The sequence below is a fragment of the Uloborus diversus genome, chromosome 7 (genome assembly GCF_026930045.1).
Source record: "Uloborus diversus isolate 005 chromosome 7, Udiv.v.3.1, whole genome shotgun sequence".
Classification (NCBI taxonomy): domain Eukaryota; kingdom Metazoa; phylum Arthropoda; class Arachnida; order Araneae; family Uloboridae; genus Uloborus; species Uloborus diversus.
This window is the reverse complement of record NC_072737.1, coordinates 155,057,573-155,082,160: the sequence shown is the minus strand read 5'-3', so window position 1 is coordinate 155,082,160 and position 24,588 is coordinate 155,057,573. Positions and strand designations below refer to the sequence as shown.

The following is a 24,588-nucleotide window of genomic DNA, read 5'->3' as shown; positions in this document are numbered from 1 at the left end:
CTCCGGTTTAATCCTGCGGGGATTTTATCTCGTGTTTTAAGCCCGCACCTTGTTTGCATTCAAATTTTCCGTCATTTCGTACTATGTAAAAGAAAATAAATTTTATTCTATAGCTGAATATGATATTTCAGCTAAAAAGTAAATTGATTGAATTCTTGTATGTTTTGCTTATGCTTTTTATAACCTGTTGATTATTTGACAAATCTAAAATTTTGCAATTTATTTCCAAAATAATTGCTTTCAATATACTTATACATAAGGAGGGATTAATATACCTACTAAATCTTATATTTTCCCTTCGACATCACTTATTAAAGAACCCTATAGAACACAGCTGCTTTTGTGTCCTTATACATATCCACAGTTTGCAGATCTTCGCAAATTTGACGCGAAAGTTCTTCGACCAAACAGTTCCCACGGAAGGTTTCTTAAATACAAAAGTGCTAAAATCTTAAATCGCTAAATTTAAATCTAGAATAATAAAACTTGCTTAAAATCGTTATTTTTTACTTGAAATAATTTACGCAGCGTTTCAAATGTTGCCCCTCTTCAGAGCACTTAAGAACTGCATCAGATGAAGTCTTTACATATAATTTAATTAAAACACTTCGAATAACTCTTTCTTACAAAACAAAATTGAAACGGCACACCTCAAATTGTTTGATAATAATACTAGCAACAGTTCTGATAAGAAAATAATTTATTGACTTACATTACGTCAATGCGTTTATTAATCGTATTGCAACTCTCGGTTGGTTGGTTGGTTCTCTTGAGTTTTATGGCGCAAGTTGTACTGTGCTGAAAGCCTTTTGAGAGTATGCACGCAGTATGGGAATGAAATTGTTTTCTTTCCCATGCAGCTAGAATTCATTCTTTTAACTATCTATGATTAATGTAATATTAATGAATACCTGTCAACACCAGGCACTAAGAAATTTAATTGATTGGGTCACTACTAATTAGGTTTATTGATAAATGGGTCACTCAGGACTTAATGTGGTTGTCTACTTTTTGATGTTTTCTGATTTTTTTTTAAAAGTTGTAATAGAGCAAAAACCACATACCCAACAATAACTCTCTCCCAACCATATATTTGACTGTCCTGTCATTTTGACGAAGCTCTTCATAATCCCTCCCACTCCCCCACATCAACTAATCTATTCCTCGGAAGTTATAGATGTGGCTGGGGTTAATTTGGATCCTTTTGGATCAGTTTGATTCCACCGCACAATTCCAATGGACAAGACAGCAACAACAATGGAGCAAACAATATTTTGTTCAATAAAGATTAACTTAAAAACATATAGTAGAGTCATTATATACTTTTCTAATCATAATATTAAGCCCAAAATTAAATAAAAATGTATTATATACATAATATTTCTCTTTTCTTTCTCGGTCTAAAAGCTTGGACAATTTAACGACTCAGATGACGCAACAAATTCTGTAATTGTTTCTTGAATATTGATTGTTATAATCTTCAAGACAATGAATTAATGTTTAAGAGTTACATTTATTTATGCATCAGACGAAATAAAAATCGCAAACACTTAAAAACCCCGGGGGCAACTATCGCCGTTTTAGACTTAACAGTAAAAGAATAATTTTTCTCTAAAAAAAAAAAAAAAATCCCGCCATTTCTCCTCGGAAAACCATTTGGCAAACCTCTTCAGCCTGTGGTGTAATGTCTTTGCCATGCCCAATACTTAAAAGAGAAGCACTCAAAATCGTTCCATCCGAATAAAATAGAAAAAAAGAAGGGCGAATCGGAGAATGGGAGCTAAAATTATGAGGGGGCGAGCTGGGAGGGGGTGCTAAGAATTGATGCAAGCTCCCTGTTAACGCGCTGTTGTGTAAAGGCGGGTGGAATGGCAGTCGGTGGATATATACGTGGTGTCATTGTTACAACTAACACGTAGCGTGGCTACTACTAAATGGTAGAAGCACGGTTTTTCTTAAAAGGTTACACCGGGGATCGGTTATAAAAATGTTGTAAGTACACTTTAGGGTACTTGGAACTTCTAGTGCAATCGGGATTGAAGTTGTTGAATGGGACTGGAGTCATATTTTTTGAATTTTGAGCTGAAACCGTGTCATGGTTGTTTTTGTCGGCTGAATTTAAATTATTTTTGTCTCATGGAGTCAAAGAAACACAAATCAAATAATTATTAAAAACAGTAATGATGACGAAAATAATAATATAGATGATTACGATGATGATAATGCGAAAAATGATGATGCTGATTATGATAATATTGATGATTAATTATGGTAAAAATAACAATAATGATGATGGCAGTGAGGATTATTATGACAATAATGATGAAAATGATTTTGTTGATTATTATGATGATGATAACGAAATTGATGATGACGGAAAAAATAAGTTATAATGCAAGTAATAATAAGAATAATTGTCAACCATTCGGTGGATATGTACGTGGTGTCAGTGTTACAACTATCACGTACCGTGGCTACTACTAAATGTCAGAAGTACGGTTTTTCTTAAAAGGTTACACCTAGGAAAGGTTATCAAAATGTTGTACTTTAGGGTTCTTGGAACTTCTAGTGCAATTGGGATTGAAGTTGTTGAATGGAACTGGAGTCATATTTTTGAATTTTGAGCTTAAACCGTGTCATGGTTGTTTTTGTCGATTGAATTTAAATTATTTTTTTCTGATGGAATCTCAATAAGCTTAATCAAATAATAACGATGATAATAATAACATAGATGATTATGGTGATAATAATGAAAAAAATGATGATGATTAAGATGAAATTAACAATGATGGTGGTGAAGATTATTATGACGAAAATGATAAAAATGATTTTCATGATTATGGTAATGAAATTAATTATGGGGGGGGGGAGAATGATTAACTGATTGAAGTTGTTGAATGGGACTGAAGTAATATTTTTTGAATTTTGAGCTGAGACCGAGTCGTGGTTGCTTTTGCGGACTGAATTTAAATTATTTTTGTCTAATGGAATCACAAAAAGTCAAGTCAAATTATAACAATAATAATATTAAAAATAATAATGATGATGATAATAATATAGATAGATGATTATGATGATAATAATGAAAAGAATGATCGTGATAATATTGATGTGTTAATTATGATGAAAATAACAATGATGATGATGGTGGTTAGGATTATTATGACGATCATGAAGAAAATGATTTTGATCATTATTATGATGATGATAACGAAATTGAAAATAATTATGACGCTACTAATAATAATTGTCAGCCATTGTTCTTCAGAAGTAGGTCTCTCTGGAATTTCACCGTACAATATGATCGGTTGCGTGTTATTTTCAATTAATTCTAAGAAATTTTGTGTCTTATTTACCTCAGTTAACCGAGAAAGCGTTTTTTAATGTTTGGTGCTATTAAAATACATACCCAACAGAATACAGTTCAGCTGCTGCAGATATTTTTCCATCTAAGTGTTTACAGATGCTATATTGTGTAAAAATAAGTAAAACACTTATATGGAAAACATTTCTTTAAGTACAGCGGAGTACTGTTATGAAATAAGACGTTTTTTCCTGGTAAAATAATAATAAATAATTAAACTGTGAACGACAAGTATAATCTACTAAATAATAAACACTAAATAATCACTGAGAAACAAAAAATTACGTCTAGGACTAGACGAACCTTTTTTCCTATATGTGAACTTGGATTTTCTAACTTGAGCAATTTCCCTCCTTCAGATGGATTGCGCGATAATTTTATTTCAAGCATACCTTTTTTTTTTCCAAATACGGACACTATTCTGTAAACTAAATATTTCTCTTTAAGTTAAAAAAAAAAATGTTTTAATCAATTCAAACTACTCTTTTGGATAAACCTTTTGCAAATTTCAGCGTTATATTTTAACTAATCCATGCTTACGAGCGCCAGGTTTGAAACTTATAAGCAGCTTATGATTTGAACTTTCTATACACAAATAAGGAGCTCTCCATTGAAACAAGAGCGGTTTTTTTTCTTCTCCAAATTCAAAAATATCTCTTGTGGGACTACTATACAGATTCACACAACTGCATTGAGCAGAAACAAGTTCACAAAACTGCAACATTTTCCACTCAACTTTTTATATCGCAAGAAATGTGACTAAAATCGTCACTTGCTGTTCCTCTCCTTGTCTCCTTCTTTGACTTTCGAAAAAATGCTGGTAAATGGTAGTTCCTGAGAGTATTTTAGACATCTCGAGACTTGACGATAGATTTGACGCCTATTTTTCAATCACATAGTAATAGCTCGCTAAATTTGAAAATAAATATTTAAGTCTAAATTCAGTATCAGCTGCTCAATATTGGTAAATTCTCAATAGAAACCCATAATAAACCTTAAGTAATATTTTCGTTAAAGTTTTTACAGCCATGAATGGTCTAGAAACTAAGAGGCTTGGCAAAGAATTTCGTTTCCAATCAGCGATAAAGTGTGAGATTTTTTAAGGATTTGAAGCTGTCTCGCCAAATTTAGAGCCAAAAATGAGATTCTAAATCCACTAAGAGTATAACGATATTGGCGACATCTGACGAAGTTTCTTCATGCCGTGTTGAAACTTAGGTGACCTTTTCTATTATAAATATCTATGAAAGTCTTTCCAGTCAGCAATTACCTAGATACTACTAGATAGTGACCATTTAGGATTTTGTAACGATATAGCGATGCCTTGCCAAATTTGATGCCAGAAATCCAAGTACAATTTCAATTTGCAACAAGATAATAATAGAAATTATGCCAAGGCTGTGTAGAATTAAATGTTAAAATCTTAGGTAATGTTCTTATTCACACATTCTATGTCAAGAGTTCTTTTACATGAAATTTGTTTGAAACAAATCCGCCTTTTAGATCAAAAATGATATGTTCTTCAAAGTATCGTGGAGGCACTAGCGCTTTGCTTACAGACCTGCTGTAAACATAACGTGAAAATAACTAACTCAAAAAACATTTTTTGCTCAGTTAGCATCTAAAGCTCTTCCTAATCGAGATTTTTCAATAGCAAACTCGACTTTTAGTACATGGATTTATATTTGCATCAAATTTTAAATAGAATTTAATCTGAAGTTTTATTTATTTCTTTATTTATTTGTTGTCAACCGACTTCAAAAAGAAGGCGGTTATCAGTTCATACCGTATGTATGTTTTTTTTTTGTTTGTCCACTCACAGCGTTTCACCTAGTGAACCGATTTTGATGATTCTTTTTTAATAGATAGGGGATGGCTCAACTTAGGTCCCATTACTTTGCTTGACCATATTTGTCCTTTAGAAAAAAAATTAGGGGCAAAAAACAACAAATTTCATGCAATTTCAGTATTAAATGATTAAATATAAAACCCATTGTTATGAAAGTTTGGTGCCATACGACAGTAACATTAATAGTAATTGTAGTGATAATTTTGAATGAAGGCTTCTCTGAAGCAAGCATCAAGTTTCTTCAGGGGGATATTTCGATAATCGGGAATCTGGCGTTGTCGTCTCATTTTTGGCATAAATAATTTGATTTTGGTAACCCTGCTGATTTATAGTAAGCCTATATGTGAATTATCGAAATCTTCCCTTCTTCAGTGCTATTGCTCCATAGTGGGGGTAAACCTAACCTGGAAGCGAGGTGATTCAGTGATTAGGATCTGCTTAGCCTTCACAATGCTACCATTTGCTTTGCCTCAACTACACACAGTAGTATTTTTATCGTTATCATCAACGCCAATAACAAATGATCAGGGATAAGTAAGAAAATACAGGATTGCATAACAAGCAACTTGTATGCTGTGAAATGGAAACTAGTTAGGGAAAACGTAATACTTAAATGGTTATAATTAAATTAACTACACATGAATTCCAGAGAGGAACAAAGAAAAGTTTTTAGTGCAATCGCCTAAAGTTTAATGCGTGTTTATATATATATTTTTTTTTTTTTTAGTATGGAGCATTTTTATGAAAAAAATAAGGCGAAGTTTCGTGATGGTAACTTTTTACTATTTCTGAAATACCTACATTTACACTAAAAAGAATGAAATAAAAAAATTTTGAAAAAAAATAGAATCATCTTCAAAATTGCTCTAAAAAGTGAAAAATAATTTTGTTCTTTAATCACCATCGATAATGCTTTTAAACATAATTTTTGAAGTTGGCGCAAAAACGATAGATAAAATCATTCACAGCCGTAACTCAGCTATAGCTATAAATTTAACCAGTTCCAGTTTCTTCACTATCACATACATTATGCATTGATGACAGCATATTTGAATAACGATATAAATCTTTCATTCGTAATTTTGGATGGTTTTCTGAAAAGAAATATGAACGAAGCATGGTTACACTGGGTTTTACGTTTTGTTTTTGCGCCAACTTCAAAAATTATGTTTAAAAGCATTATCGATGGTGTTTAAAGAATAAAATTATTTTTCACTTTTTAGAGCAATTTTGAAGTTGGTTCTATTTTTTTTTCAAAATTTTTTTATTAACCGTTCAAAATGTACCTTTGAAAAAAAATCCATTTTATTTCCCGATTCCTACATCAAAACCTGTTTATCTCAGTGTTTGTTCAAAGTTTAGCTTCGAATTTTTCCTTAAATTCCCTCGCATTCGCAAATGTTAAGGTTTTTTGAACTGTTTTGTATTTAGCGAAAAATTGTTCAAAAAGAAAGAGAGAAGAGAATGTGGTGGCTTGAAATGTAAGGGGAGGGAGAGGGAGAATAGGAACTAAACTTAATAAGACCAAGCAATGACTTATAAAGATGAATAAATGCTCACTGACACAAAATAATGCAATAAATAAATAAAAGAAATAAATTTAAAAGAGACACTTGCTATTCGTAGATAAACGCGTTATTTCTTTCCTGAGAGGTCATTTATAATTTTTATTGAGATTTTTTGCTATCTGCGATAGTATTTAAATAAAAACTAGGGACAAGTGCAAAATACAAGCAAATACCAAACACTTGGTCACTCGCTCGAGATTGGTGTTTCATCTTCGTTTGGAATCATCAGTCAGGAGTAGCCATAACAGAGCTGGAAGTAGGGAACTTCTTATTAATGCTGAGATTGCCTTCAATGTGGCCGGCAAATTAAATTTATCACTAGAGTTAGGGTAAATAAACTAGGTCCATCTCACTTCGTGAAGTGAAGCTGAAAGCTAGGGTACTAAGTGGAGAGTCTCAATTTCAAAGAACCTATTTAACTAATGTTGTTTTTATTATGCAGGGATTTTTTAAGGAACTTCTATCCTTCTACTTATGAGATTTGTTGGGAGTGCTAGTCTTATTGTGATGATGATGTGTAACCAGTGTTGTACTTTTCTCTATGGATAATTTTAGAGACCGTTGCTCTTACTCCACTGGAGATGATTAGGGACTGCTGCTTCATGATCCCGTTTACATTGACTGAAAAGTAGATTCAGTTGAAGTATTTTCATACCACGACAATAGAATTCTTCGTAAAATGGGGAAAAAGCAGACAGTTGAAAAAAGACCTATCGACTTTTTCTACCAGGTAAAAAGTGGGTTACTTCAAATGTGGTATTGGTCAATGATACGTTGTAATGTAATCTGGTGTTACCATTGCAGTTCCGTTGTAAACGTGCCCAAAAGGGGACTGTTTTGGGGAAACTATGTAAAACTCGTGCTTTTTGCGGGAATTCAATATAATAAATAAACCTTTTTTTTGATTGACTGATCTTAAACTGTTTTAGAAGGTAATCTTAGTAACAATAAGAAAGTTGAGAAGATAAATGCACTACAGAATATATGTATGCAGAGCCTGATTAAAAAATTTTAGGACAGCAGGTCAGTGACTTGTGTATTGTTTCTTCTTGAACAGTACAACCTACAAGGATTGCAACTTTACACCTTTTATGCGATTGCATATGCTACAGACTTGGGTAGACTGAGGGTGTAACCTACCTAAGCGAAATCCACTATACAAGAGTTGCAACTTCACACCTTTTATGTAGTTGCACATACTACAAACTAGAGTAGTCTGAGAATGCCTACCTAAACGAAATACAATCTACAAGAATTGCAACTTTACATTAAAGTAAAGTTTTGCAGTATTTTTCTAAATGATCTAGATTTTTTGGGGGCCCCTTGACAAATGGGTTACTAGGCCAAGACTCGTAGGTTGAATGAAGAAATCAGGATTTGTCTCTATATAAGTGTACAAATGTTTACATTCCTTCTGTGGTTCAACACTGTCAGCGTATTAAATTGTGTTAATGGACATATTGCTAGAAAGCTATGTCAATGTAAATTGGTCATTGAGTTTTGCATAATTTTTATTCTGTTGATATTCCACATTGTTCTGTAATTCTTCAACTGTTTCTATATGGAGGCAAATGGCGGAACTGTCCCCAGAGCCCTTTTGAACTGGTAAACCATTAAGTGGTAGGTATTGTCCGACCACGGATTGTATGGAATTTTCAAATGTCCAGATAAGACGAATCTATCTGAATGAGGGGTGAAAGTAAAAATTTTAATGAGACTCTGCTTCTGCAAAAGCTAGCATCGCAAAAAATAATAGATTCGTCCATTTCCGGCTGTAAAACGGATGTTTGTCTTTTCATACAATCCGTGGTCAGACAGTACAGAAGACCCTGGGGGTAACAATGCAATATTGTCAGTTTATTAACGCGCGATTTTACGCGGTGCTGATTTCGTGAATCATCTGAGCTGTGGCATTGATGATTCACGAAAAATGACGGTCCTGTATTAAAATTTACTCGAAAAAAAATCCTTATCCTGGACAATACCAGAAAAAACCTCGCTTTATGTAGACAGTCCCCCAGCTGTTGACTTAACGCAACACATCAACCCCGCAGAAATTGAAGACAAGAGCGATTCAAGAAAATTGCTTTCAGAATTACATCTAGTTATCTCCCTTCATTGTTTGTTTCAACCGCCAGTCATTGCGTAGAAATTGCGCTCCTCGTACGCAATGAAAAAAAAAAAAACAAGTTAAAAGAAAAGAAAAAGTGATGTAAGGGGGAGGGAAACGTTATGTAATAAAATCAGCCATTTTGGTTATCAGTCACCCAGATCACAGACATCAACGTTTTACGAGAGAGGTTGATTTCTTTTTCCTTATTCCTTTAAAATATTAAATTGGCGTACGCCGTTTGCAGAAAAAGTAAAGGTAGTTCTGTGAAATTGGGGGGAAAGTATAACTTTATCTATAGCTTTTCAACTTGACTTTAATGGTCACCATGCTCTCTTGCATTTATTGGTTAAAATTTTGGGAAAGAAGCCATGTGTAAGTTGCATATAATTTTAATTCAATATTAGTTCTTATTGATTGCATGTTTCACATAAATTGATTACATATCATTATAATCGAACTCGCATATAACGAACCCTGATTTAACGAGAACCTGGATTTAGAGAGAAAATCAGACGATTTGGTTGGTATAATGTTACATCTATTGGAGCATAATGGAGCACAATTCGCTTTTAACGAGCAAACCCTGCTTAAAGCGAGCAATATTTTTATAATTCATAAAATTTCAATTAACTTCCAGTACAGCTTATCCATTTTTGGAAAAAATCCTTTGGCATTCCAAAGTTAACCTAAGGTTAGTGATGAGTCATAAATCCTGAGAACAAGTGAGTGCGACCCATTTTTTTTTTTCGAAATTCGTGTTGTAGAGAAGCATTTGAGAACTGTACATTGACTATAAATGACTTATTGAAACTAATGTTATCGATATAATTACGAGGATACTGAAACTCAAATTTAAGCAAATGCAAGTGAAAAACAAACAAACCAGAAAAAAAGAAGAAACCTTTAATGATAACGACGAATGTGTAAGATTTGAAGCTCAACTACCTTCAACAAATTCAGTTGTTTTTAATGTGCAGAACATCTGTTTTCGAAATCAGTTGTGTAAATAACGATGTTTATTTTGCTATGACTGTCCCTCCAAAAACAATGACACAAGAAAGAGACATTAAGACTAGTTCAAAGCAAATTAATCAACTTCTTCAGAACTGTTCCGAGATAATGAAAAAAAAAAAAAACAACCAAACCAAATACATTCAGTAAATTACCGCCCATTAGCCAGGGGTAAAGCAGAAATACATGAAATACACCGCCAGCTCAGTCATTTCCAGCCGAGGACTGCAGTTTCGTGCTTCCTGACATAGGAAAGTGACTGAGCTGGAAACAAACTCGTAGTTAATATAGAATTAGCACAGACCAGACGAGTGACCGAAGCAATGGTTCGGTTCAATTCGAAGATTGAAGGTAAGGCATGGTATATTCAGTAAGTTACAGCCCATTAGCAGGACATGAAATACACCGCCAGTTCAGTCATTTCCAGCCGAGCACGAAAGTGCAGTCCTCGGCTGGAAATGACTGAGCTGGCGGTGTATTTCATGTAAACCAAATATGTATGAGTTTTTATGAATTTTTTTTTCGCAAAACTATTCTTTACGAGCACCCTGTTATAACGAGCAAATATCGTGGTCCTTTCGTGCTCGTTTTAAGCGAGTTCGACTGCGAGTTCTCGTTTCTTCATAAATTGTTATAAAACAAACGTGCGTGAGTTCACCAACTTAAATACATTTATTTTTCAAGTATAGGAATAGACTTTCAATCTAAGCTCTGATGAAAGCATTAAAAAAAAAAAAAACTTATAATAAAAATTTGTTGTGGAAAACAAGTTACTTAATTGAAAGCCTATTAAATAATACGTACATCTATACTTTAATTTTTACAAAATTATTTCGATAGAAATGTAAAAAATTAAGTCCCTAACCATTATAAATAATCTTAGTAAAAAATTCTAAAACTCTATAGTAAAGTAATACAACATATTAGAGGATAATAGCATAACGAACAGCACAGCGATGAAATACTATATCTCCAATTGAGTAGGTACGTATTTCACTATTCTTCTTTTCAATGTACTCTAGCTGTCAATGTACTACGTTTCGCTTTCTTTTCTTTTTAACCGACTTCAAAAAAGGAGGTTATGATTTCGTATTGCGGCTTTTTATGTGTGTTTTCGAATTATTCCAACAATACTGGACCGATTTGAATTTTTTTTTTTTTTGTTTGGAAGGTTATACTTCCCAGATGGTCCCATTGTAATTTGGTCTGGATCTGATACGGGGTCTCAGAGAAATACAAGAAACTTTAAATTTTATACGTCATGGTCACGTGGTGTTGCTGCGATCGGTGTATTTTCACACCTAAGGTTTTTCTCTTGAACGATATTTAATTCTCGCGGCACATGGATGATTAATTTTCTGAACACAATATATTTTGCTACTTTTATAGTTGAATCAATTACCTTAATATTTTATTTACTAATAAATAACATTATTTAGGCACTAAAATATAAAGTTCTTTACTTAATATTCCAATTTTTAAATATATTTAGTGTTCAATTGAGGGGAATTGAATACAGAACACCCCTCTCCCACGATTTAATTTATATTCTTTAATAATATACATTATAACTGTGTATGATTTCTGAAGTTTGACCAATATTCTGGATTTACTATTTCACAATGCCGCCAGTTCAATTTGAAATTAGGATTATATTAATTAGCAGGCTTCAAAAGAAGGAGGAGGTTCTGAACTCGTCGGATTTGTTTTTCTTTGTAAAATGTTCCATAAATACGCGAAGACACCTGTACCCAGGTGCGTGCACAGGGAGGGGGAGGGACACCTGTTGGCCCGGGCCCGAGCCTGGAGGGGCCCAATATTTTTGTAACTAACGGTGAAATATAGGGGTAAACAATATGGAGAGGGGCCCGGAAAAGTCATTTGTGATGGGCTCCAAAATTTCTGTGCACGCCCCTGCCTGTACCGATAAGGATTTTTTTTTTTTTTTTAAATGTTTGAAACGGTATACTTCCCCAGCGGTCTGATAGGAATCCAGTTCGGGTTTCATGAAATTGAGGGACCTCTTCAAATATCATACTCATATTTAAATCGATTTGTACTTTATTAACTTTGTATATCATCTCACTTAGTGAACCGGTTTTTATGCTTTTTTAAAAATTAGTGGTGGTTTTATTTAGGGGTGGTCTAACTTAGGTTCCAAATCTTTGATTTATCCCATTTGTTCTTTAGGGAAAAGTTAAGGGTAAAACAATAACTTTCATGCAATTTCCCTCACAAACGATTAAATATAAAACCCATTGATAAACAAAGGCCATAAAACAAAGGTTTATACTTTCTTTACATATAGTTAAGGAAAGTACTAAAACTATATATTATTAAAAGTAATGGTAATGAAAATTTTGAATTAAGGATTCTCTGAAGCAAACATAAAATTCATTCTAGTGGAATTTTTAATCTTCATCTATAGTGGGGTCATGTGAAGAAACATGCGACTTTTATCACGAGTTACATAACACTAATTGCGAAGTATAAATTACAAATTACAATATTACAATTTTAAAATTTACAATTTTACAAATTTAAACTTAAAGTGATTTCGTTTTTTTTTTTTTTTTTTTTTTTTTTTTTTAGTGACTCGTGCATTTAGTTTCGGAAAGCAAACTTTTATAAAGTTGAACATATGATGAAGACAATTCTTTTGTACATAGTTACGCATTTGAAAAAGCCTTTCTTCACAGTCGTCGGAAGTCTCCGAGACGCTCGCCGTGTTATTTACACCACTAAAAAGCAAAAAATAAATTACTTTTAAATAAAAAAAAAACCGCCTTCAAAAAATACCCAGGAACTAAAAAGCAAAAAATAACTAATTACACTTCCATTCTATTTCCTACCCAAACATAGAAATGAAATTTATTTTACAATTCCAGTACAAAAATCAACTAAACTAAACACCGAATTATAAAATAAACACTGATTTAAATTACTATACAATGAATTATTTTAAATACCTAACTAATTATATACGATCCATTAATTTTTAATAACCTTTTGAAGTTGGGGCCTCCTATAAACCACTACATAACGTAACTGACAACCCACCGAATCCTGAATTAAACACTTATTTAACAATACGCGAAATTAGTCTTTAAAACTAAACCTACTCAGTTACGTTAGGTAGTAGTTTATAGGAGGTCCCGACTTCAAAAGGTTATTAAAAATTAAGAGATCGTATATAAATAGTTAGGTATTTAAAATAGTTCATCGTATAGTAATTTAAATCTGTTTATTTTATAATTCGGTGTTTAGTTTAGTTGATTTTTGTACTGGAATTGTAAAATAAATTTCATTTCTATGTTTCGGTAGGAAATAGAATGTAAGTGTAATCAATTATTTTTTGCTTTTTAATTTCCTGGGTATTTTTTGAAGACGGTTTTTATTTTATTTAAAAGTAATTTTCCATTTATACTTTTTTTGTGTAATGCGTAATATTTACAGCATTTTGAAATTCTGTTTTATCTTCAAAAACTAAAATTGAACGGAGTAAATATTTACTGAGCAATGAGCAATTTACTTCTGTAGAGATAACACATTTGAGGATAGACTGAGTTTTTTTGATGCTCTAAGATTTGATCAAATAAAAAAAAATGTTTCCGGCGTAATGTTTGATTATTATGCTCGTACTTACGAAAAAAAAAAGCAAACAAACACTTGCTTTAAAATTTGGTTTCGCCTTTATACTCTCTTTCCAGGTTAAAACTTTCTTTTAATAAGACTATACTAACCACCAAAACTAGTATTTATGGAAGTTAACTGAAAGGTTTAAATTAAGTTAGTCGTAGCAGTACTCGACCGTCGCTATCTGTGCAAAAATTAAAAAGTAAAACTCTTGCTGCAATTTTCAGATTAATATAAAATCACATAAATTGAATGAAAAGTCACTTTTTGCGTGATCCCTACGTGTGTTGGAGTTTTAAGCTCATTTCATCTACAGCTCTTAATAATATAACTTTTTGAGACTCTAGATTTGTTTCTTTTGTATTGATCGATTTTCTTCTGTACATACAAAAACATGAATATCGTATAACTTATAATGAAACGTACACATCGTAGTTTCTCAATATAAGTACGTATGCGTAACAACATTTCGTATCTGTTGCCAGATTTGTACAACATAAAATTGGAAACGAAGCTGAGAAGAGTAACTTAAATGGAGTGACAACACATCAAGAAGAGTTAAGACTTAACTGGAGTTACAACAGTAGGTACAAATCCTGTTTCTTTACGTAGCTGCCATCCAAAACAGCGTGAATAGAACGCGACCCGTTTTATCTATGCACGTAAGCCGTTGGGGTTTCAATACATACTTCTTTTTCGAAGCACCACTTTCTCATTTCACCGAATTAGGATATCTCAAAAAGCCATTTAGATTTCCATCTGCCAGATTCGTATTTCTTTATTTCAGCAAGGCATTAACTTTTAAAAATCTCGGGTATAGAGAAAGAAAACAACTCTCGCGCAACCCCTAATGTGATATCCCAGAGTTTCTCCAGGAAATGTCTACGCTCTTTATCCAACCGAGCAGTACATGGCCTACGAAGGCGATCAGCGTAAGTAAATTCCAGTTCTTAAATTCCCCAAGGCTTCGGAGTTCGTTACCTGCTTCCCCTTTCACTCTTCTTTTAAAAGTAACTATTTGTTGGTTAGGTTATTTTCTTCCTTTTACTGAAACGCAATTTCGCGGATTGAAAAGTTTAAAATTTGTCTCCTTCTCTTTTACAATCAGCCTGGTGGAATGCATCCGTCAAAAAGAAACTAGAAAATTCCCTTTCATTTATTTTTTTCCCTCCCCTATTTGCTGCTCTCGAAGCACACGCACGTGTGCACCATATAGAGTTGAAGTTGAAGTGGCTGTAAAAACTAAAACAATATTAGTAAAAAGGCGCTTTTTGGTAGAGAAAAGCTCTGAAGGCCGGTAATTCTATCAAAAAGCTTTTCTTCTTTTGCCTCTGATCCTCGGGAAAAAAAGTTTCTACTCTGTTTATTTACAGAAATTCAATTGAGTTTCGATTCCATTTAATTTTAGAGTATTTCGCGAAATTTAAAGTTTTAACTTTCTTTTTAGAATTAACAGGAAATTCGAAAATCAATGAAAAGTAAACTTTGAGAACATTGGAATTTTGGTAATAATTAGGTCGTAGAATTAAGCCTGTAAAACACGTTTTCCTCGACGGATTTTCGATGAATAAATTCTATTTTGTTTTCTAAAACTGATGTGTTTTTCGAAAATATTTTATAGGAATTTATATTGCACTTTAAATCAGTTTTCTAACAAATTTCATCTCACGCAGTTTTTTGTCAGTTATAAAATGATTGAAATTATAATAATGGTGTTTTTCAATAGTCAAAAGAAAATTTTAAATCTTGAAAGAGGAAAAAAAAAAAATATTTGAAACTTGGAACGTGCATATTTTCTTTATTATGATATGATTAAATTTTTGTACTTCATTTTACTCCAATTCGAGATATGATGTGACATTTCAAATATGGCGAACATGCATGCATGATCCCTCTAATAAGCACAAAAAATCAAATGAAACCTTTTATACACAGAGTATTGGCAAAGATAGAACAATTTGTTTCGCTGTTCATCATCAATTTGCTTTCCTGTTTTTATTGTGGTATGAATCTCGTAATTTAATTTAGGGTATTCTGGTACAGTTTCAGTTAATTTGCGGACCGTATTGGAGAAAAACTTCCTTTTACTAACACATTGGAGGCGATTTTGAGGTCTTTGCTAAACAATTACTACATTATGTTCTTGAAATTTTCCCTGTTAATCTAGTCTTTCTGCTCTAAATTGCTTGCTGCCTTCATTAGAAACCTAATAATCTTCTTTATAATTTTAAGAGAGCTCAAAGTTGGAATATTTTGCGTTATTCTAGAGGAAAGAATAAAATTTGTGCATATTTGTTTCTCAAAAATTATGGAGAGGGGTTGGGGGAACCATGAAATATTTTCTAATTAATTAATTTTTTTAAAGGATTGCATGAAAACAAACTACATTAGATACCATGTTATTCATGCACTTTGCATGTGTTCCCATTTTGTCAAACTCTGGTGGACGTTATTTGGTTTAGTCCATTTCAACGCATAAATGACAGTGGTAAGACATATTTGAAGCGTGTAGCTGCAAAAAGTATGTATCTCCAATTCCAAAATTTTCGCAAATGCGATTTTTCAGCATTTTTATTGCAATTCTTAGGTAGGCTAACAACTTGAGACAGTCAACGAGTTTCAAAATGGTCCTCTAAATGGTTTAAACAAAACAAGGAAAGTTATTGCAACTCATATCTGTTTGTAGCGACTGTGATAGGTGAATTTCCAGCCCCCCCCCTTTTTTTTTTCTTCAAGATATCTACATTTACAGCCATAAGGTTTATTTATTTTGCATTTTTAGTTTCGAAAACTACTATTGAATTGTAATTTGCCTCACATTAGCTCTCAGGAGCGTACATAGGAATTTATTTCGAGAGAGGTTTAATCAAATATCACGAGAACCCTCCAAATTTAAATTTATAAAATATTACTTATGATTCACAATGTTAGTTTAAGGTAGGGCGAACATCCAAACTATTTTTTTTTCTTCAATATTCATTGCTCCTTTCTGAAACCTTAGACGATTTTCAAATATGACCTAAATAACACATTCTGACTATTTATTTGTTGAAAAAAAATTCTAAAGGGCTATTCTTTAGTAAAAAAAACAATTTTTGCTTTAGCAAACAACTACCATTTAATTAACTCTTCCAGTGGATCCACTTTTTCATAATTTTAAGAACTTTTTGTATCTATCTATTTGTTGCATACCTAAGATTGATATGATCCTCCAATTTGGAAACAATTAAATAAATACAGGTTTTATGGGTCATTTTGTTCAATTTTCCCCCCAAAACGTATTTTTTGCCGACTAAAAACCATATATTGCACGTGTATTATCGTTTAGAAGTTTATATTATAATAATATGTTCAATTACCATTTTTGCAAAGTTTCAAATGCATAGAGTTAATAGTTTTTTCCCTAGAGCTATTGGCGTAAAGGAAAACTTAAAACACGTGATTATGGGAAAATCAAGAAAGAAAAAATAAATTTCAATCATAAGCAGTGCATTAGAGTACTTTGTTTTTCTAGTTTTCTCAATAATTTAAAAAAAAAATTAAAAAATGCGGCTTTAGAAAGAAGAAACATTGGGTCTTTTTAAATTTATCATTAATATCTCAAAACCGACTTTTTTGGAAAAATAGGGTGTTCGCCTGCTTTAAAATTTATTTTGGGAGGTACTAAGTCCCATTTGACTACGCCACGGGTGCTCAGCTCCCCCGATTTCAATGGCACAAATCCCCTCCCTTTTCTCAACCTTCTATCCCCTTTTTATTTTTAGCTCTATTTTTATTTATATAAATATATTTTTTTAAATATTTTTTATTTATTTCTTTAAAATATTTTTTATTTGTTTCTTTGTTCATTTATTATTATTATTATTGTTATTATTATTATTATTATTATTATTATTATTATATTAGAAAAGCTCTGTGCTACGCCAATGACATACATAGACACACAAACTAAATAAATAAATGACACAAAATATCAACACGACAAAACAAATAATTTAAATCAAAAATAAATCAATAAATACATTTAAATAAATAAATAAAAAAAATTTTAAATCACCATAAAAAATTTGGATGGCGCAACTTGCGCCATAATTCCTCCCTGTGGGCACCCCTGGACTTCGGACTACCCCCTTAAATACGCAATCGTTAGCTTTCATTTGCTGTATCAAGCGATTAAAACCCCATAACGCTTTCGCATCAGCTTGACTCCGGTCGTATTTCTCTTCCACCAAAATAAAAAAAATTCCCTATATATACCCGCACTTTCTCCATTATATCCTCTGAGGCCCCAAAAATACTTTCCTCTGACAGAGAAATTCGCCAAAAGCTCTCCCTTCTAAGAAGCTAATTCCGGAGCTATTCAGTAAAGCACTTGCCGAATCGTTCCTCGGCATTATATATCTGCGCAGCAGGCTTTTCCGGAGTGACCATCAATACCAAACACGTGTTCCCACTGGACAGTCGACCAGACCTCTTTCTTCCCACGACATCATGTCCCATATCATTCTTTCTTACTATCCCCCATTCCTTCTCTTTCCTACTTTCGTTTTCTTTTCGTGCTATTGACCTTGCATCTTGACCTTTTTTTTTCCCTAAGACCCGGCCTTGACCTACTGGAATAGTCTGCTTTCCTCAGTTCTTTTCTGTCTCCTTTTTCTTATTTTTCTCCTTCTTTCGTCTACCAGTGACCTAAACTTAGATATAGACTTTTTTTCCTCTATTTATTTTTTTTTATATCTTCTATGGTGGTGGTGGTGGCTATTCTCGAAGGAGTCTGGAAACCTTATTTTTTATCCGTTGAGAATTTCTGTGTAGTAAAAAGCTGGATCTGAGTTTTAGTTTGTATTGGTAATCCTCTCCCGTTATTTCTTTGGAGTTGTATTAAATGTGTTAAACTCTTTCATTGTACCCAAGTTATAAAAGTCGCCTTCTATAATGTGTATTAAATTTCAATTTAGGTTTAAATTTGAAAAACATTTAAAATTTTAAAGCCAATTCAAACTAATTCAAAAAATTGAAAAAGTAAAATAATGAATTTAATGCATAACATAGATTTATTTTGAATCAGATCAGCATTTTTCTTTCTTTTTTTTTCATACGCAAATTAAAAAAAAATTATTGCAATTCGTTCAAATGCGACTATTTTAGAATGAAATAGCTTTGCTCTTCAAATACAGCAAAAAAGTTACAATATTTCATCAAGTTTGAAGAATGTTTAATCCATCTTTTCTATTCATAATTTTATCGATTATTTTCCCATCAACATTTCTCTATTTAGAACTTTTCAGTCTAATTAAAAAATGAATTTAAAGTTGAAAATTTTGTCTTTTTTCAAACTAATATTTTTCAGCATTAAAATTATCAGTCATGATAGGAAGAATATATTTAATAAAATAAAAATTTAAGAATTGTATAACTTTGTTGAAATCTTTTCATCCGATTTGTTTATTTGTCATTTGTTATTCTCGCAAATGAGGTCGTTTCCGAAACTTTAAAAGATTTTTTTTTTCTGAAAGAGCATGATTAAAAACACAGGATCTACCCATTTTTTAAAAAAAATGTTGACTAAGTTTAATATTAAAAAAAATATTTTAGTCGTTGCTCTTTCATTGTTAACGCTTCTGCCGATAAAACACGATGAAATGATGCTCACTGATGCCATTTACAGAGCACAATATTTAATTCGCTTCTTTACTCACATGTGTTAGCAACGATACGGTTGATAGCAAGCGTAGAGATAGCCAGCGATATTTAATTCGCTTCTTGATTATCATAGCGTGGAAACGTGGTAGACAAATTCGCCAAAGTACATCATTTGGGACGTCATAAAGACCACGCTTTAATTTCAAAATCAAACATTAAAATAAAAAAAAAATCAAGCGTTGGGAAAATGAAAGTTTTTTCTTGCTCCATGTTATTTTTTATTTTAATTTTATTCTTATTCTATCAATTTCAGTGACTAAAAATAGTACTTTTGACTGAAGGCCCCCCCCCCCCATTGCTCAAAAAAAAGTCATGACAGTATTAATGTATTTCCAAATTAAATAGAAATTACTAACATGATCAATCTATCAAGTCGATTCTTTTATTTTCATTAACTGGAGAGGAGAAAAAAAATACTATATGCACTAAGAGAATTTTATTTGACCATCACCATTTGCAAAATCTGCATTTCAATTAATTTTGCGCACATCATCACACCTTCTAGACACTGTAAGAAAATTCCAAACCGTCATAGATTATTTCCCGGCAACGACCCGGAATTTCACTGTTTCCAACAGTTTCCTGCGAAAATCAAATATTTTTGTGAAAACGTTTCCTGAATTGCTGCAATTTATATGAATGTGACTTCTTACTGTTGAAAAAAGCTAGCTACCAGTGTTAAAATATACTCGACATTTTATTAAGTGTTTCGCTTCATCTCAGTTAAATATGGAAAATATTTATTAACAAAAATTTGTACCAAACCCTCAACAACACCAGGTACCTAATCTTTATATATTAATAGGCAAGCCGTTTTCTTTCGGTACCGATTTCTCCTCTGTTTGTGAACCGATTTCCTTCATTCTTTCTTTGTTCGGTAGCTATTGCCAAGTTTTAGTATCATCAATAAAAATTTTTGAAATCAAACGCTAACTAACAGAGATATCAATTAAAAAAAACGCATTTTCGTCCTAAATGGCTCTCTCTACGAGAACGGATGGTCCAATTTTTTCGAATTTGATATGGCTGGAAAGGTCTTTAAAAAATACTCCTAACGAAGAAATTGTAAGGGCGCCCAAGGTCCATTAACCTAAATCCACTAGAAAAAAAGTTATAAGCGTTTTTTAGTTAGCAAAACTCTAAAATTTTTATTTTATCTCTTTTCCATTGTTGAAATGGAAGCGTGAAACATTAAGTTTTAATTGGTTTTTTTAACAGCTCTTTCTACATAAAAAATGCATTTTAGCGCTTCGAGCTTGGTATGGTTGGAAAGCCTCGTACAAAATACTATAAAACACGTTCTACCCGGTTTACCGTTCGAAAATGCCAATCCGACAAAATGGCTAGAAAACGCGCTAGAAGCAATTAAAAGTTAGTGAAAATTCATTTTTATTTGCTTTTTCACGCGACATAGTTAGCGTGAAGAAATTGCTGGATAATATTGTGGAGTTGCCAATTCTCGCTTGAGCATAAAGAAAGGAAATACTTGCATTTGTTTTTATTATTAAGGCTTTTGGGTAACTACGGGCATTTAAAATATTTTCATTTTGATTATGTTTTCGCGATTTTAATATTTAAATACATCATTTTACGGAATGAGGGACGGCTTTCAGTTCCAGCTCCCAATAATACCTGCATTTGCTATCCCCACAAACAGTTCTCAAGGTGAAACTTTTGATAAAATTTGCGTATTATTACGACGTCCAGTGATTTCGCGTGGATGGTTAATGGGGTTGTTTCCTTCAGTCAAAAGTAGAACTTTTTGTCACTAAAACTGATAGAATAAAAAAAAAAAAAAAAAAAAAAAAAAAAAAAAAAAACAAGGACCCAGAAAATACTTTCATTTTTCCAAGAGTTATTTTTAATTAATTTTTTTAAAATGTAAGATTTTTCAAACAAGGCGTGGTCTTGATGACGTCATAAATGATGCTCTTTGGCGCATCTTTCTACCACGTTTCCACGTTATGATAATCAAGAAGCGAATTAAAATGGCACTCTACGCTTGCTATCAACCCTATTGTTGCCAATACATATGAGTAAAGATATATGAGTTAAATATTTTGCTCTGTGAATGGCAACATTGAATGGCATTTCATCATTTGTGATGTCCTCCTCAGAAGCGTAAACAATAAAAGTACACCGAGTTAAGTAATTTTTAAAAAATATTAAACTTAAACAAATTTTTTAAAAAATAGTTAGATCCTATGTTTTTAAGCATGCTCTTTCAGAAAAAAAAAATACTTTTCAAATTTTTTAAACGACTCCATTATATGTTGCCGTGAGTAGAGTTCGTTCATTTGACTGTAGGAAATTTTAATTTAACGGCAAGATCATGCATACTTTTACAAAGAATACTATTTGTACAGAAGTTTTACGTATTAAGGGAGTTTTGCAGCATCATTTCATTCAGAACGACTTCTATAATGGGGTTGTTCTTTTCAGTCAAAAGTAGTACTTTTTGTCTCTGAAATTGATAGAATAAGCAAAAAAAAAAAAATAATAATAATAATAATAATAATAACATGGACCCAGAAAATACTTTTATTTTCCCAACATTTATTTTTTAATTAGTTTTTTAAAACGTCCGATCTTTCAAACAAGGCGTGGTCTTGATGACGTCACAAATGAATCCCTTTGGCGCATCTTTCCATCGCATTTCCACGTTATGATAATCAAGAAGCGAATGAAAATTGCGCTCTATGCTTGCTATCAACCATATCGTTGCTAATACACGTAAGGAAAGATGCGAATTAAATATTTTGCTCTGTGAATGGCAACACTGAATGGCATTTCATCATTTGTGATGTCATCGGCAGAAGCGTAAATAATGAAAGAGCACCAATTTAAGTAATTTTTTTTAAATATTAAATTTCAACAAATTATTTAAAAAATGGTTAGATCCTATGTTTTTAAGCATGCTCTTTCAGAAAAAAAATACTTTTAAATTTTTGGAAACGAATCCATTGTGAAATTGGCGAACTTTATCCATTTTGGCACCAATGCCAGGGCGAGAAATATGTTTCTTTTGCATTCTTAAAGAAGGAGTTCAGAAATGTCTATTTGCAAGGAACTGACTACGAATCAAGTACCTCTTTAAGGTGGGGTTCATTAAATTGCAACCGTTCGTGACAAGGCGGAGGAAATAAATGACAAGAGGAACATACAATGGAGAGAATGAGACATCAAGCTTTTTTTTTTTTTTATAAGAACGTCTATGAAAATCAGTATGACATGTGGCAAAGGGAAGAGGGTTTATGGTGAAGCGTGAAACTTTGTGACCACTTATATGTTGCCACGAGTAGAGTTCGTTCATTTCATACTTGGAAATTTATATTTCTAATGACGATGTCAAAGCAAATTACTCAATAATAGTAGAAGTTTTGTAAGTAATATTGTTCACGCAGAAATTTTACGTATAAACTGAGTTTTGCTGCTTCACTCCATTCTAAAATTGGATGATTGGCGATTTTTATCCATTATCGTGAAATTTTTTGTTTCCAATGCCAGCCCGAAAAATGTTTTTCCTTTGCATACGTAAACAAAGAGTAGGGAAATGTCTATTTGTATAGGGTAAGCACAACATGGTATCCAAAATAAAATTATTCAAGCCAGGAATTTGACGACCACACCAATTTCTTGATGGGGTTGTTTTCTTCAGTTAAAAGTACTACTTTTAGTCAATGAAATTGGTAGAATAAGCAAAAGAAATAACGTGGTGCCTGAAAAAACTTTTATTTTTCCGACAGTTAGATTTTATTATTTTTTTTAAATGTTTGATTTTGGAAATAAAGCGTGGTCTTTATGACGTTACAAGTGACGTACTTCGGCGCGCTACTCCATAGCCGAGCAAAATTTTTACGCTTTGCTGTCAACCATGTTTCCAGGTTATGATAATTTGCGCTGTGCGCTAATGACATCAGTGAATGGCATGTCATCGATTTTGATGCCATGTGCAGAAGCGTAAAAAATGAATTTCGATCTGCGCATCGATTAAGATAATAGTTAAAAATATTAATTTTTTTCAAAATATTTAAAAAATGGTTAAAACCTTTGTTTTTAAGCATGCTCTTTCAGAAAAAAAAATACTTTTAAAATTTCGGAAACGACCCCATTACCGAAATATCCCCTTTCATCCATTTATTTTGCGGTTAACAGACAAAAAGCGAAATTGAAATAAACTATTACTGTTTTTTATTTTGTGTACACATAAAAATTGTATGCTTCCAGATATGCAGTAAACATGAGTAGGAGTAGAAATAAAAATGTTAGAATTAGTTAAATTCATAAAGCTTTCTCAAATATTCATTTATGAATATGGTCGAATTTCGACCACTGGGCGAACACTAGTACATGTAAATTTGGAAGAGATTTGTAATTACAAATTTCCAAAATTCAATACACTTTGGATGTTTCAATACAGTTACAAATATTAATGGATCACAAGTAAGATTTTATTGGTTTACTTCGAATATGAGAAAGGTCTTTAGACTATGACACTCTTTTCTTGAAAACGATTATATTCTCTCGGTTTTAAGTTTTGTTAATACCTGAGTAATTTTTTTAATAACCTTTAATGCCACTGTTAATCTTCTGCCGTGCCACACTGTAACACGGGGGACGTGGGTGGCCATCCCTGTTTTAAACTAATCATATAAGTTTAACAAATGATTGCCTTGCAACGTAACCGTCATTACAATTTATTACTTTATTACAGGGCTAAGAGGTGCCACAAACTATTGGAGTGATTCTTGAAACCTCTACCGACACCTCCATGAGGTACAAAACGGATATCACCTCACCAGGCTTAGGAGAGTGCTCATCACTCAAAATACTTGTGAAATTTTCAAGTGAACGAACTTTCAGCAAAAAGAATTTCATTTATTTTATTTCTTTATTTCTTTAGTTTGACTTGAACTTTCATGTGAACTTTATTATTTAATAGATAAGTTTTTGAACTTAAATTAGAGAAAGAAGAAATGATGTATATCACCAAGTTAGCAACAGTTGGTTATACGTAAAAACAGTAAGCGAGTTGCTTATGAAGCATTAGTGTACATTATGTAACATTGCTATGCAGTTCTTTAAAGTTCAAAATAAAATTAGAATTACTATAGTAATCAAGATATTAAACTGCATTATTTCCAACAATCTAATTCGCAAAATTCAGTTGGGTGAAACTAAGACTGCAGAATTAGAAAGAAAAAGAACAACTTCGGCTCCGACTTCAAAAATTTTAGAGCCTTAGACTCCAACTTCGACTCCTTTACCCAAAAATAAATCTGACTCCGACTCCGTTGTCATGGCAGGTTATGGACTCGGAGGAAGAATAATCCAATCCACCCTG

The 24,588-nt window shown here is 32.4% G+C and overlaps 1 long non-coding RNA gene across 1 annotated transcript in view; it reads left to right on the top strand.

Annotated features, from left to right (window-relative positions):
- LOC129225802 (uncharacterized) overlaps nucleotides 1-24,270 on the top strand; it is a 229,288-nt gene extending 205,018 nt beyond the window's left edge. Inside the window, exon 5 of the long non-coding RNA XR_008580750.1 lies at nucleotides 23,959-24,270. This is a non-coding gene — a long non-coding RNA (uncharacterized LOC129225802). The remainder of the gene's footprint in view (nucleotides 1-23,958) is intronic.
- The last annotated feature ends 318 nt before the right edge of the window (nucleotides 24,271-24,588 follow it).